This window comes from Kogia breviceps, chromosome 11 (assembly GCF_026419965.1).
Source record: "Kogia breviceps isolate mKogBre1 chromosome 11, mKogBre1 haplotype 1, whole genome shotgun sequence".
Lineage (NCBI taxonomy): Eukaryota > Metazoa > Chordata > Mammalia > Artiodactyla > Physeteridae > Kogia > Kogia breviceps.
Window position 1 is genome coordinate 11353333 of NC_081320.1, and position 14210 is coordinate 11367542.

General features: G+C 41.8%; 1 protein-coding gene across 1 annotated transcript in view; it reads left to right on the forward strand.

Moving 5' to 3' along the window:
* MERTK (MER proto-oncogene, tyrosine kinase) overlaps positions 1-14210 on the forward strand; it is a 112405-nt gene that overhangs the window by 39121 nt on the left and 59074 nt on the right. The window lies entirely within an intron of this gene.

Consider the following 14210-nt stretch of genomic DNA (forward strand, 5'->3'; position numbering starts at 1 on the left):
TCTTCTAGTTCCTCCCCACTCCTTTATTGACTCCCAGGCATGTATTCTTGTGGACTTCCTTCCTTGCGCTGGTCACAGTCTGTAATTTCCCTCTTTATTTGTTTAGTTGCTTGTCTGTCTTCTTAGAGAATGTATACTCAGCAAGAACAAGGACTTTGTCTCTCCCAAGGCAGTGCCTGACTCATGGTAATACTCACTGAATATTTATGCTGAGTGGACCAGCAAGTGAATGCCAACCTGAGGTATTGTTTCTGAATCACTTTTCTTACTCCTGACTCCACGAGGAATGTTATGATTGTCTCTGCCTTCATCTGAGTTTTCTTTGAGTTTCTCCAAGGAATTGATCATCAAGTAACTTATTTGTTCAAAATTAATTTAAAAAAATACATTCCTCCCTCCCTAGGACGATTGCTTTGAAGTCCCATAAAGGAGGATTTATGGGGCATACAATGAAATATGTAGGTTAAATTGACATACAGTTAAATGCATAGCAATTAAGTGCACAACTCAGTGAGTCATGATAAATGTAGACACTTACGTAACTACCGCTTCAATCAAGATATTGCTGACATTGCTGTCACCCCAGGAAGTTCCCTCTTGTTCCCTTCAGGTCAGCCCCTACCTCCCATAGGTAACCTTGTTCTGATGTCTATTATCATAGATTAATTTTGCCTATTCTTGAAATTTAAATAAATGAAATCATAAGGTGTCTGTTTTTTTGCGTCAGGCCTCTGCATCTTTTGAGATGATCTATGGTTTTTCTCCTTTCTTCTCTTCGTATGGCAAATTACATTGATTTGATTGTCAAATGTTAAACCAATGTTGCATTCCTGGGCTAAACTCTGCTTGGTCATGACGTGTTGTGGTAGTTTCCTTTTGCTAATATTTAGTTAAAGATTTTTGCATTTATGCTTATTCTGGGGTCACACCAACTGCGTGTACTGCAAGTGAGTTCTGATCTTAATTACTAGGAGTTAGTGCAGACCCCATGGGTTAAAGACAATGTCTGCCACAAGTCTGCCCTCACCTCAGCTGCCAGCCACAAGCCTCAGGGGGTCCCTAATACACCTGCACTTCTTACTGACTGGCTGTAAACTTAGAGGTTTCTATGACCGCCTTGGGTTCGATAATTTGCCACAACAACTCATAGAATTCAGGAGAGTTCTATACTTATGACTATAGGTTTTTTTTTTTTTTTTACAAAGGATACACATAGGGTGAAGTCTGGGAGGGTCCCAAATGCAGAGCTTTCATGCCCTTCCCTGCCCTGATGTGTGGAATCAAGGTGCATCAGTGTGTTCACAGAACAAGAAACTACTTAGCTTTGGGGTCCAGAATTTTCATTGGGGTTTCGTTGCATGGGCATAACTGATTAAAGTGTCAACCATGTGATGGAACATGATCTCCAGACCTCCCTCTCTTCCCTAGAGGTCAGGAGTTTGGGCTAATATCCCGTGGATCAAAGTCCCAACCCTCCCGTCACATGATTTAGTCGTTCTGGTGACCAATCCCCCTCCTGAAGTTATCTAGGGGCCCATCCTGAGTCAACTTGTTAGTGTAACAAAGCCACTCCTCTTACTCAGGAGCTAGCAAAAGGGACAAAAGCTAGTCAGTCTTTATCATACAACAATGTTCATGAAGGAAATTGTTTTATAATTTTGTTTTTGTTTCTGTTTTGTATTGGTAATGTCCATTTTGGTATCTGGGTATTGTTGACCTAATAAAACATAGTTGGAAAGTGTTCCCATCTCTTTCCGGAAAGAGCTTGGTAGCATTGGTGTTATTTTGGAAAGATGTGTGTGAAGTTCAGTGGAGGCTGTAACCTCTTGTGTTTTGGATGCTATATTTTTGGTAATGCAGTTTGCATTACCTTTTTTTTTTTTTTTTTTGGCTGTGTTGGGTCTTCGTTGCTGTGCGCAGGCTTTATCTAGTTGTGTCGAGCAGTTGTGGCACGTGCGCTCAGTAGTTGTGGCTCGCGGGCTCTAGAGCGCAGGCTCAGTAGTTGTGGCGCACGGGCATGTGGGATCTTCCTGGAGCAGGGCTCGAACCCGTGTTCCCTGCATTGGCAGGCAGATTCTTAACCACTGCACCACCAGGGAAGCCCTGCATTACCTTTTTGATGAAGGTTAATGTATTGGTTAATGTTGAGTTTGAGGTTAACTGAAATCTCCAGATCTTTTTTCTCATGAATTGCTGCAAAATCAAAGCTCTCCTGCTTCTTGTTTATTTAATTATTTTGGAATTTCAGCCTACCGTGTGACATTAATCCTCATAAAAACTTAAATCATTGTCCCAGCCTACTGAGGCCATTTTGAACCTTGATTGTCTCATTGGATTAGCAAATTCTCTCCCTGCTTCCTGCCCCTGCCTTTTTGTCTCTTCCAAGTCATTGATGGAAATCTAGATTCTAATCTAACCAAGGGTGGAGCCCTGTGACCTGCTAATTAAGGCAGCCTCTGAGTTGACATCAGTTCATGAAATCAGCTCTCTTGGCCACTGTTCAACTAGTAGTAAACCTGCCTAATGGTATTTTTTCCATGGTTTATTTTTCCGTCTTCTCTTCTAAGACGTTCCCTGATATATTGGACTAGTAACTATCCTGGAAAGACTGGAAATCAATTTGAAATTTGTTTTTTTATTTCTTTTGTAGGAGTTTATTAATTTATTCATTTATTATTCCTGTGTTGGGTCTTCGTTTCTGTGCGAGGGCTTTCTCCAGTTGCAGCAAGCGGGGGCCACTCTTCATCACGGTGCGCGAGCCTCTCACTATCTCGGCCTCTCTTGTTGCGGAGCACAGGCTCCAGACGCGCAGGCTCAGTAGTTGTGACTCACGGGCCTAGTTGTTCCGCGGCATGTGGGATCCTCCCAGACCAGGGCTCGAACCCGTGTCCCTTGCATTAGCAGGCAGATTCTCAACCACTGCGCCACCAAGGAAGCCCTGAAATTCGTTTTGAAATCAGACCTGACTTCTCCGTGGTGAGCTGAACTCCGTGACAGTTTTCCGTCTCCCAGGCACCAATGTACTAACCTCCTCTTAAGTTCTGCTGTGGATTTCTGTCTCTCACTGATTCTGTACTTGCCAAAATCGGTATCATTTACTTTATGAAAACGGGGATAACTTCTGTCCATCTCTGATCATCTAGAACTTTTCCTCTTCTGTCTCTTTTCTTAGAAAGTACAATAGAAGGATCTGCAAATTTTAATGCCCAAGGCTATGTATAATTTGTCTCAGCTTGGTGATCTGATTTATTTGTAAATGGCCAGATATACCATTACAACTGCCACCTATTTAGGGTTTTAGGTTCTTTACAATCTTCATTTTACTTTCTTTAATCTGAAGATTTTTTTCATTTGATAGAGAAGATAGAAGTAAAACAGAAAATGAACAGTTTATAGCCTAATAGTGTGCTTTTTAAAATAAACTTTAATGGGATGTGGTTACGTGAAGCTACACGTGTGATAAACTTACATAGAGCAACACACACACACAAATGAGTCCATGTATAATTGGCAAAAGCTGAATAAGCTCTATACATGGTACCAATGTCAGTTTTCTCATTTTGACATTGTAGTTATTTGAGACCTTAACATCGGGGAGGTAGGGTGAAGGATACATCGAAGTCCCTGTCTATTTCTTTATACCTTTCGGTAAATAAATATTTCAGAATAAAACGTTTTTAAAAACTTTATTTTACATAATTACTAAGTACTTTTATGTTAAAAATGTAGAAAATTCAGTATTTTTGCATCTTATTACACATTTACAATTACAATGGAAACACTAATGTGATTCTCTCCAGACTTTTCCTGTAAGTATATACATGTTTGTGTGTGTGTGTGTGTATACACACATACGTACACATCTATACGTGATTTTCCTTCACGTTAGAATGATAATACATGTGCAGATTAATTTCAGCCTTTTTATTACACAGATAATATGTGAACACATATGCACTGTAAAACATTCAAACAATTGTGACATGCCAAAACAAAACGTGAAAATGTCCCTTTAGTCTCCATGCATTCATTCCCTCATACAGAGGAAACCACTGTCAACCATTCATTCACTTCCTTCTAGACCCTTCCTAGTCCTTCAGATACACTCATATATGTGCAAAGATGCATAGATCTCCAAGACACGTAGACCTTTCCATGTCGGTTGTCATGGGCCTGTCTCATTGTTTGTGACAATTGCGACAGTCCATGGACGGATCATATAATTTATTTAACCGCTCCCTTGTGGATGAACATTCAGGTGGTTTTAATGTTTTCGGGGTCACTGATGCAGACATCTTTGTACCCATATGAATTCCTCTTCCATAACTGTCATCCCTTCCCACCCCATGGAAGCACACCTGTCTGCTTGTCTGCCTCTCCCATGTTATTAATCAGTGTGATTATTACATATTAATCATTCATTAGTTTAACCCCATTACCCAGCACATTGCCTGGCACATCAGAACTGTGTGAGTAAATGAATGAACAAATGAATGAATTTCAAACAGTTCCTGAGTCTTGCGTCCTTTCACTGGGACAGAGACATAGTGATGGTGAAGTAACTTGTATTCATGTCACTAGTTTTGCATTTAAACTCTTTCTTACCTCTTTTCTCATTTATACCTCTAGTGAGTTCTGTGAAATGGGTAGAACAGGATTTTTTTTTTTAACATCCATTTTTCAGCCTCAAAGGGCTTAAAGAAGTCCAGGGAGAGAGGGCCTAGGGCGTAGGCGTCCTATGCAGACCGTGCTCCAGGCACATCAAGACACACCAAATCAGCTACGGCGGACTATCCCCAGACGCCAAACTTTGTAGCACTCTGAAAGAACTGCATACAAACTTACTCTTTTTTTTTTTTTTTAATTTTTTTCTTCCTGTTTTACCGAGGTATAACTGACATACAGCACTGGTTAAGTTTAAGGTGTATAGCATAATGATTTGACTTACATACATTATGAGGTGATTACTACAATGTTTAGTGAACATCCATCATTTCGTATAGATACAAAATATTTCCTTGGAATGAGAACTCGCAGGATTTATTCTCTTAACAACTTTCATATGTAACATACAGCAGTGGTCATTAATCATGTTGTACATCGCATACCTAATATTTATTTACCTTATAACTGGAAGTTTGTACCTTTTAATCACCTTCATCCAAATCCCCCCTCTCCTCCTCTGATCTCTTTTTCTATGAATATGTTGGTTTTGCAGTATAATTGACCTACATCATGTTAGTTCCTGGTGCACAGCATAGTAATTTGATATTTATGTACATTACAAAATGATCACCATGAAACCAAGTCTAGGTGCCATCTGTCACCATACAGAGACATGACAGGATCATTGACTGTCTTCCACGTGCCGTACATTTCATCCCCATGACTCATTTATTTTGTACCTGGAAGTTTATACAAATTTATTCTTATTTGCATTTGCTTTTAATTTTGAGGACGCCTTAGTGTGGTACCTGAGCCCCTCCCAGTAAGAGGAGGACGCCGAGGCTGTTCTGACCCAAGATGCCTCTGGGGCCCTCGGTGCCCATGCAGCGCCTCCCGTGCTGGTGTAAATAAAATCTGAATGTTTGCAGGTAGGCACCCTGCTATCTTGGAATTAACCCTGAAGTAGACTTTTCCCATCCCTTCCACCAAGAGGATGCTGAGTTAGGGGAGTGGTTTAAAGAGCCCTGATTGTCGCGACTGCTTGCATCAGGGCACCTGTTTGAACAGCAAGGTCCCTCTTGCTACCAGTTTTGTTTTGTTTTCCCCTCTGTGATGTAAGCGCTGTCTTCGAGAACCACGAGCGAAGAGGTACTTTGTCTAAAGGGCATTATTCTGAGTCAACAAAGCCAATCTCGAAGGTTACATGCAAAATGTACTTGGCGGCCGTCCTTGGAAGGTTCTTCGAAGGGATCTCTGTTTGAAATGTTTTCCAGCTGTGATTTCCTTCCTGAACAACCTGAGCCTAATCCAATTCGTGGCACCTTTCCCCTCTCCAGATTTTTGTCAGAAGGCAAATTACCCGTATATGGCTCTCTACAGTCATATAGATGGTTTTGCTGGTTTGGGCTGAGACTTTTACTGAATTGTAAATAAATGATCCCGTTGGTACAGGGGGAAAAAAAAAAGGTTACATGCTATGTACTTCCATTTAGACAACATTCTCTTTTTTTTTTTTTGAATTTTTGAATTTTATTTTATTTATATTTTTATCCAGCAGGTTCTTATTAGTTATCTGTTTTATACATATTAATGTATATATGACAATCCCAATCTCCCAATTCCTCACACCACCACTTTCCCCCCTTGGTGTCCATACGTAAATGACAACTTATAGTGATGGTGTGCACATCAGCTCCTGCCAGATGTTAGGTTGGGGGAAGGATGTTCGTAAAAAGGGTGGCACAGGGGAGCTTCTTTTTGGTGACGGAACAGTTCTCCATCTGTACACAAATCTGTACCTGTAATAAAATTTCATAGAACCCCCCCCCCCGACACACACACACAAAATAAAACGACCAAAAGCTGGTGAAATCTGAATAAGGTCTGTACTTTAGTTAATAGTATTGTACCAGGGACTTGCGTGGCGGTCCAGTGGTTAAGACTCTGCACTTCCACTACGGGGGGAGCGGGTTCGATCCCTGGTGGGGGAACTGAGATCCTGCAGGCCACGAGGTGCGGCCAAGAAAAAAAAAAAGTATTTATCATAGCAAAGTCACCTTCCTAGTTTTGATGGTTGTACTATGCCAGTTCACCACTGTGTGTCCCTAGGCAACTTACTCATCTTCTTCATATAAAATAGGGGTAATAACAGTGTCTACTTCATAGAACATTGATGAGGATTCAGTGAAATAATGGATGTAAAGGCCTTGGTACAGAAGCAGCCTACAGGAATGACTGAAACGTTACCTGTTACAAATTTTCATATGCAACAGTTACTAACTCATTGTCAATTTTGAGCTACCTTTCTACCAAGAGTGGGGGACTAAGGCTCATCTTTCTGGTTTTTACTTTTTAAAAAATACTCATTTTATATTTAAATCCACATTTAGAAAACAGCTAAGCTAGTTTTGGTTTTAGTTAATTGGCTATAATTCGTAATGTTGGTTGTAATAACAACAGTAACATTAATAATTAGAATGTATATAAATCAGTTCGTAATTCTCACAGTGCTTTTGGTAAAGATTTACTTTGAGCCTCATTGCAACCTGTGGTATAGTTAGGTATTTTTTAATTCCCATTCTGCAGATCAGGAAAAAATTTGGAGCAATTAAGGGACCTTGTGGCCTAAGGGCTAGTCTTTGCGTGGCATCTGGAATGATCCTCATAAAACACAAACTAGATCATATCAGTCAAAACCTGGGGCTCAAAGCCCCAGGTTTCCCACCTCACTTGGAGGACAAAGGCCTGACCCACATGTTCCCTCTGCTTTGAACCTTCCCTCACCCTCCAGAATAAACTTGGCCCGTTCCCTCACCCCGAGTCTTTCCTCAGAGGCCATTTCTCAAGGAGCTCCCTCTGACCTGCATATTTAAAATCACAACCACTTCTCGACCCACCCTGACCCCCTGATCCCTATTTTTCCATAGTACTAATCACCTTCTAATAGAACACGCAGCTTACGTATTTATTAAGTCTGTTATTTCTCACCCACTTTTCTCCACGAGAATGTGAGCTCTATAAGGGTAAGGATCTTTGTTTCATTCATGGATAGATCCCAAGTGCCTGGGGAAGCATCTGGCACGTAGTAGTAGGTACTCTGTAAATGTTGAGTGAGTGAATTCAGGGCAGATAGTGAATTCCAAGTTAATAAGTGTAAGTCCTTCATTTATGCAGCATATTCTTCTATTTCCTGCCTCTTCGGGTAGAAAGACGAACACGAGGGAAAAAAATGAAAGGGACAGGATTCCTTAACCTGGAACTCGAAGAACTGCCCTAACTGTGCTCTTACAAGCTGATTCCACAGCGATTGCCGAATGTTCCCTAAAATGTCTTTCAGAACTTGTGTCAGGGGTGATCTTTTTTTAGACCAGCAGAGGACCAAGCAAGAGGGGCATGAACCATCATAAGGGACTTAGGTGGGATATAATGGAGTGAGAGGGATACCCACGAGAAGAGGGCACAGTAACAGGAAATGTGGAGATGCTGGTGCTGGGGGCGCTCGGGAGAGTGGGTGGTAGGGTGGAGACGGAGAGGGATGTGGATGAATTTCTCCTTGGAAAGCCACAGGTGTTTGGGCTCTAAAACTTCAAGGTCTAGTCCAGTCTGGTGGTTACTGTTCATCCAGAGGGAGAACAGAAAAGTGAGGTTGGGGAGCTGTCTTTCTTAGTACATCTGGGTTGCTGTGTTCAACCCAGAGTGAGTCTCCAGTTGGGAAGCTTGTGCCATTAAGAAAAAAAAAAAAAAGTTACTGAATACATTAAGCCAAGAAGCCTATATTTGGCCTTAAGTTTTGGCCCATCCAGTTCTGGAGAAAGTTAACCTGGGTTGGAAGCGGTTTCCACTTCTCTCTGCTGGCATCCTTTTGGCCTGTGGACATTCACCACCTCGGCCCCCAGACAGATCTGCTCTCCTAGATGGTTTGGCTACTTGTGGGCAGTTCTGAATCGGAGTGGGTGCCCTGTACCAGGGAATTAGCTGTAGATTGTCTTCCTGACTTTGTGTGTCCTCTGAAGAGAAACACGAAGAGGAAAAATGACTTCCCACTTAACCTAAAATCATGTTCCCCGAGGAGCGGTTTCACTCTCAGTATTGCTCAACCTTGCAGGACCGAAGAACTGTGGGCTTAACTCATCTTTGGGATCTATAACTACATGGTGGATCTCAAGGAAGTAAATCCATCCTCTCGTTTTCTAGCAGGGCTGCTCTTGCCCTCACAACCAGTTGGGAATGTCACTTGTAGTTTGTACTCAAGTATTTCCCAAGAGTTTGGACAAGAGCGACTGAAATCAAATGACTGGTTTTAGCCTGCAGATGTCTGCTCAGATATGTGCAAAATATGAGTTGCGTAACCAAAGCAAGTCTTCTGATTGAGCTGAAACTGATTTTTCTAAATACAAGCCAAGTTTTGCGAGTTCATGTAGCCTGGCAAAACGGGCATCTCGTTTGGGAGCTGATGACCTGGAAGGTAAGGTGAAAAGCCAGGTGTCACAGGCCTGCCCAGGAAATAGTGACTGCCAGCAGGGACCCCAGGTGGTGGCTTAGAGAGGGGTCAGTGGATCCTCATCCAGTACGTGTCCTCTTTCCGAAAGTCAGTGCCTGACAAAATGCCCAAAGTCCTGACTCTAGGCCAGTTTTTCTTTTTCACCGTCTACTTCCCTGTCGTCTCTCTCTCTCTGCCTTACCTGGAGCCACGACGGGGCATCAGTTCTCCAATGCTTGGGTCTCCTCTTTACTGTCTTAAAAATGATTGAAAACCTACAGGTTTTTGTTTATCTGAGATACATCTATTGCCATTTACTGAATTCGAAATTAAAACACAATAATACACAAGCACGTTCCATTAGCTCATAGAGCTATGACATCATCACACATCATAAACCTTTTGGAAAATTCCATCATACATTCCCGAGAGCATGAGAGTGAAAAGGGCAAATAACATATTATTGCTATTCTCACAAAAATAGTTTTCAACCTGAGGCCCCCCAGAGTATCTCTGGGATTCCCAGGAACCTCTAGACCACACTCTGAGAACAGCTGCTGTAGTGCATTGGCTCAAGGTTAACAAAATTCCAGACTACCACATAGAAAACTCCAAATTTTGTCCAGCAGAGGAGTTGCGCTTCCCATTAAATTTTGCTTTGTATGTTTAAAAATCACATGTATATTGTTTTGATCAGTTGTGCCCCAAATAATACTTGTGAAGATCATCAATCTAGAAGAAAGTTTGTTTTCCAATTTCAATATATAAGTGTAATTTTATCACCGAGAAGTATCATAGGGTGATTAATCAGTGACTTTCAAACACACACATGGATGCCATTAGGTTAAAATTCTGCAGGGGGGCTTCCCTGGTGGCGCAGTGGTTGAGAGTCAGCCTGCCGATGCAGGAGACACGGGTTCGTGCCCCGGTCCGGGAAGATCCCACATGCCGCGGAGCAACTACGCCCGTGAGCCATGGCCGCTGGGCCTGCGCGTCCGGAGCCTGTGCTCCGCAACGGGAGAGGCCACAACAGTGAGAGGCCCGCATACCGCAAAAAAAAAAAAAAAAAAAAATTCTGCAGGGGAAGTAGAAAAGTCATGATTGAAAACTTCTGATTCCTGGGGAGAATTATTTCAGCAGGTGATGCTGGGTCTCCCATCCCAGTAATATGTATATTGCATGGGACTCTAAAGGAGTTTTGCTTTAAATTATCAGCATATTCAGGGTACCTGAAATTACATTTTTTGCAGCTGTTTAAATGATGAACAGTTTAAGATGCAAACCTCAAAATGTGTAAGAGGCTGCATATATTTTTCAAAATTCTTTGGGAGGAATACAAGGAGAAGATACAAAGACTCCTTGAGGCAGTGTATGTACAGATGTTCTTTTATAGATGTGGCTAATGGGTTTGAAATAAATAGTATTCCTCTTCAGTGAAATAAACATTTTCTGAACCATCACACAATCTATTCGTTTCATCTCTCATTCGAGAGGAGGTGACCTGATGTGAAAGAGCTGGCTCCTACCTGGAATTTTAGTTTCTTAGCACCTGGATTTAGAGAATCTAATTAAGCAATCTGATTTAGGAGTTTCCTCCCATCTGAGGGAAATACTCATCTTGGAAAATTAAAATACCTGAAGTAGCTATCATATTCTGATCCAAAATTATTTAGGAGAAATCAAAGGTCACCACAGAAATGTAGGACAGAGAGTCTAGTCAAGAGAACTCAGATGCTGGGACAGACTTCCATCTGGATGGAAAAGAACAAACACCCACCAACACTGATTTTGTTTGTGCACAGCTAAATCCCTCAGGAGAGGCACTGACTTGAAAGGGATCAGATTTGCATTTCTTCCTAGAACTTCTCCCAGGCCATGTGGCCCAGCCTCGGTGCAGCATTCACTGTGCAGGCGTCCGATGTGGACAGTCTTTCCTGGCTGTTGCCCGGCTGGGTTTCCCTCCGCAGCTTGTTTCAAATATTTAATGACTTCATTAGTGACGAGCTTTGGATTTTAAAATCATCCGATGGAAAATATCCTACACAAGTAGATAGAAACAAACAAACAAAAATAAGCCTTTCAGGCAAGAAGTGAATGATGGCATATTTTCAAGAATTTTATCTGTCTTTCTCCAGTTTATGATATAAACTGTGTGCCAGGCACCTTGTGTGTCAGAGAGAAAGTTTCCAGATTCAACTAGATTGTATATATATATGGCTGCGCTTTTTAAAAATAATCTTTTAAAATTTTAGAATAGTTTTAGATTTATAGAAAAATTGTGTGCCATCTCGTACAGAGTATTCCAATAAACCTCACACCCACAGTCCCCTGTTATGAACATCTTACATGAGTTAGTGTGGTACATTTGTTACAATTCATAAACCAATACTGATAACATCATTTCTGAACAACTATATTTAATGTGACACAGTATAGTGTACCATAAAAAATTATTTCACTTCGTTATACCCATTGCATTATTTTTAGAACTTAGCATAAGGAATCAGGAATGAAACGTTCCCTAACAGGTTTGCAGATTCAGCTTCTCCAGAGAGATTTGCACAGGTGTTTTTGAGACTTTGGGAGATAGTGGACCTCAGGGTGTCCTTCTGAGCAGCCCTTCCAAGCATGCCTCTTTTTAAATTTTTTTTTTTTTTTTTTTTTTGCAGTACGCGGGCCTCTCACTGTTGTGGCCTCTCCCTTTGCAGAGCACAGGCTCCGGACGCGCAGGCTCAGTGGCCACGGCTCACGGGCCCAGCCGCTCAGCGGCATGTGGGATCTTCCCGGACCGGGGCACGAACCCGCGTTCCCTGCATCGGCAGGCGGACTCTCAACCACTGCGCCACCAGGGAAGCCCTAAAATTTTTTTTAAATGTTTTGGCCACACCAAACACCATGTGGGATCTTAGTTCCCCAACCAGGGATCGAACCCGCGCCCTCTGCTTTAGAAGCACAGAGTCTTAACCACTGGACCACTAGGGAGGTCCCAAAGCATGCCTTTTATCTCACTGAAATGTCCCTTCAGTAAATGTAATCCTAAAACTAGCACATAGCTGATTATTCTGGTATCTCTGAAAATTCCTGATACATCATTACTAACTAATAGTTATATTAGTTTATTTATAGTTTATTCAGATTTCCTTAGTCTTTACCTAATGTCCTTTTGCTGTTCCAGGATTTAGTTGTTATGTCTCCTTAAGGCTCCTCTTGGTTGTGACAATTTCTCAAACTTCCCTTGTTTTTAATGACCTGGACAGTTTTGAGGAGTACGGGTCAGGTTTTTTGTAGAATGTCCCACAGTTTGGACCTGTCTGATGTTTTTGGTCATTTTTCTTAAGATTAGATTTGGGTTATATATTTTGGAAGAGGAAGACCATGGAGGAGAAGTGCCATTCTCGTCACATCTATCAAGGGTACATTCTGTCAACACCACTTACCATTGTTGGTCTTGACCTTGACCATCTGGCTGAGCTAGATGTTTGTCAGTTTCTCACTCAAAAGTTTTCCTTTCATTCCCCTTTCCATACTGTCCTCTTTGGAAGGAAGTCACTGTGCAGCCCATGCTTAAAGAGTCAGGGGTGATGCTCCTCTTTGGGGGCAGAGCATCTGTGTAAAGATCATTTGGAATTCCTCTGCATAGGGGATTTGTCTCTTCTCCCCCTTTTATTTAATCATTTGTTTATATCAATATAGACTCATGGATATTTGTTTTATACGTTGGGTTACAATTTATTTATTTATTTATTTATTTGGCTATGTTGGGTCTTCACTTCTGTACGAGGGCTTTCTCTAGTTGCGGCGAGCGGGGGCCACTCTTCACTGCGGTGCGCGGGCCTCTCACTATCGTGGCCTCTCTTGCTGCGGAGCACAGGCTCAGTAATTGTGACTCACGGGTCTAGTTGCTCCGCGGCATGTGGGATCTTCCCGGACCAGGGTTCGAACCCGCGTCCCCTGCGCTGGGAGGCGGACTCTGAACCACTGCACCCCCAGGGAGGCCCTGGGTTACAATTGAATGCTACTTTATTTTCTTGCTCAAATTGTCCCAGCTTTGGCCATTGGGAGTTCTTTCAGCTGGATTCCGTGTCTCTTTGCTGTACCCCCATCTGTGAGAGTGTGTGTGTGTGTGTGTGTGTGTGTGTGTGTGTGTGTGTGTGTGTGTGTGTGGTATATGCTGTTTGTGTTATATTTTGCTCCAGGCTCATCTTATATGTTTTCTGCTCCAACCTGACAATCAGCCATTTCTCCGAGGAGCTCTGGTTCCTTTCACTGGAGAATAAATAGTATTATAAGAAACCAAGATCTGAATTACCTCTCTTCCCTTCTCCTTAAAATTAATGTCAACTAATTTTTTTCATTTCCAAGATGTCTTCAGACTTCTGAAATGATAGCATTTTCTTCATTCAGCACCAGTGTCTTTTCTTCAAGTAATTAATAATGATGCCTTGTGTTTATATAATTCCTTATGAATATATTGATTTTTACTATTAAAAAAGGATTCATTACAACAGATCACCTGAAATTTTTAAAACTGTAACTTTTATCCTGCTGTTTCTGGTACGCTGACATGTCCATACTGTGTCGTGGAGTGTACCGGGTGCTAAGCCGGAGATTATCTGGGTGAGCCTCAGAAACCACTTTTCTTGATTTGGGGGCCAGTGATTCCCATACCTCCTTGCAGAAATTTTAAAACTAAATGATACTGCTTTGTTACCTAATATCTCATCATTGGGGAAAAATAAAGGCTTTTAATGAATTACAGCTGCCTTTTTAAAAAAAATTTTTAACATCTTTATTGGAGTATAATTGCTTTACAACGGTTAGTTTCTGTGTTAGTTTCAAGTTAGTTACAAGTGTTAGTTTCTGCTTTATAACAAAGTGAATCAGCTATACATATACATATATCCCCATATCTCCTCCCTCTTGTGTCTCCCTCCCACCCTCCGTATCCCACCCCTCTAGGTGGTCACAAAGCACTGGGCTGATCTCCCTGTGCTATGTGGCTGCTTCCCACTAGCTATCAGTTTTACATTTGGTAGTGAATATATGTCCATGCCACTCTCTCACA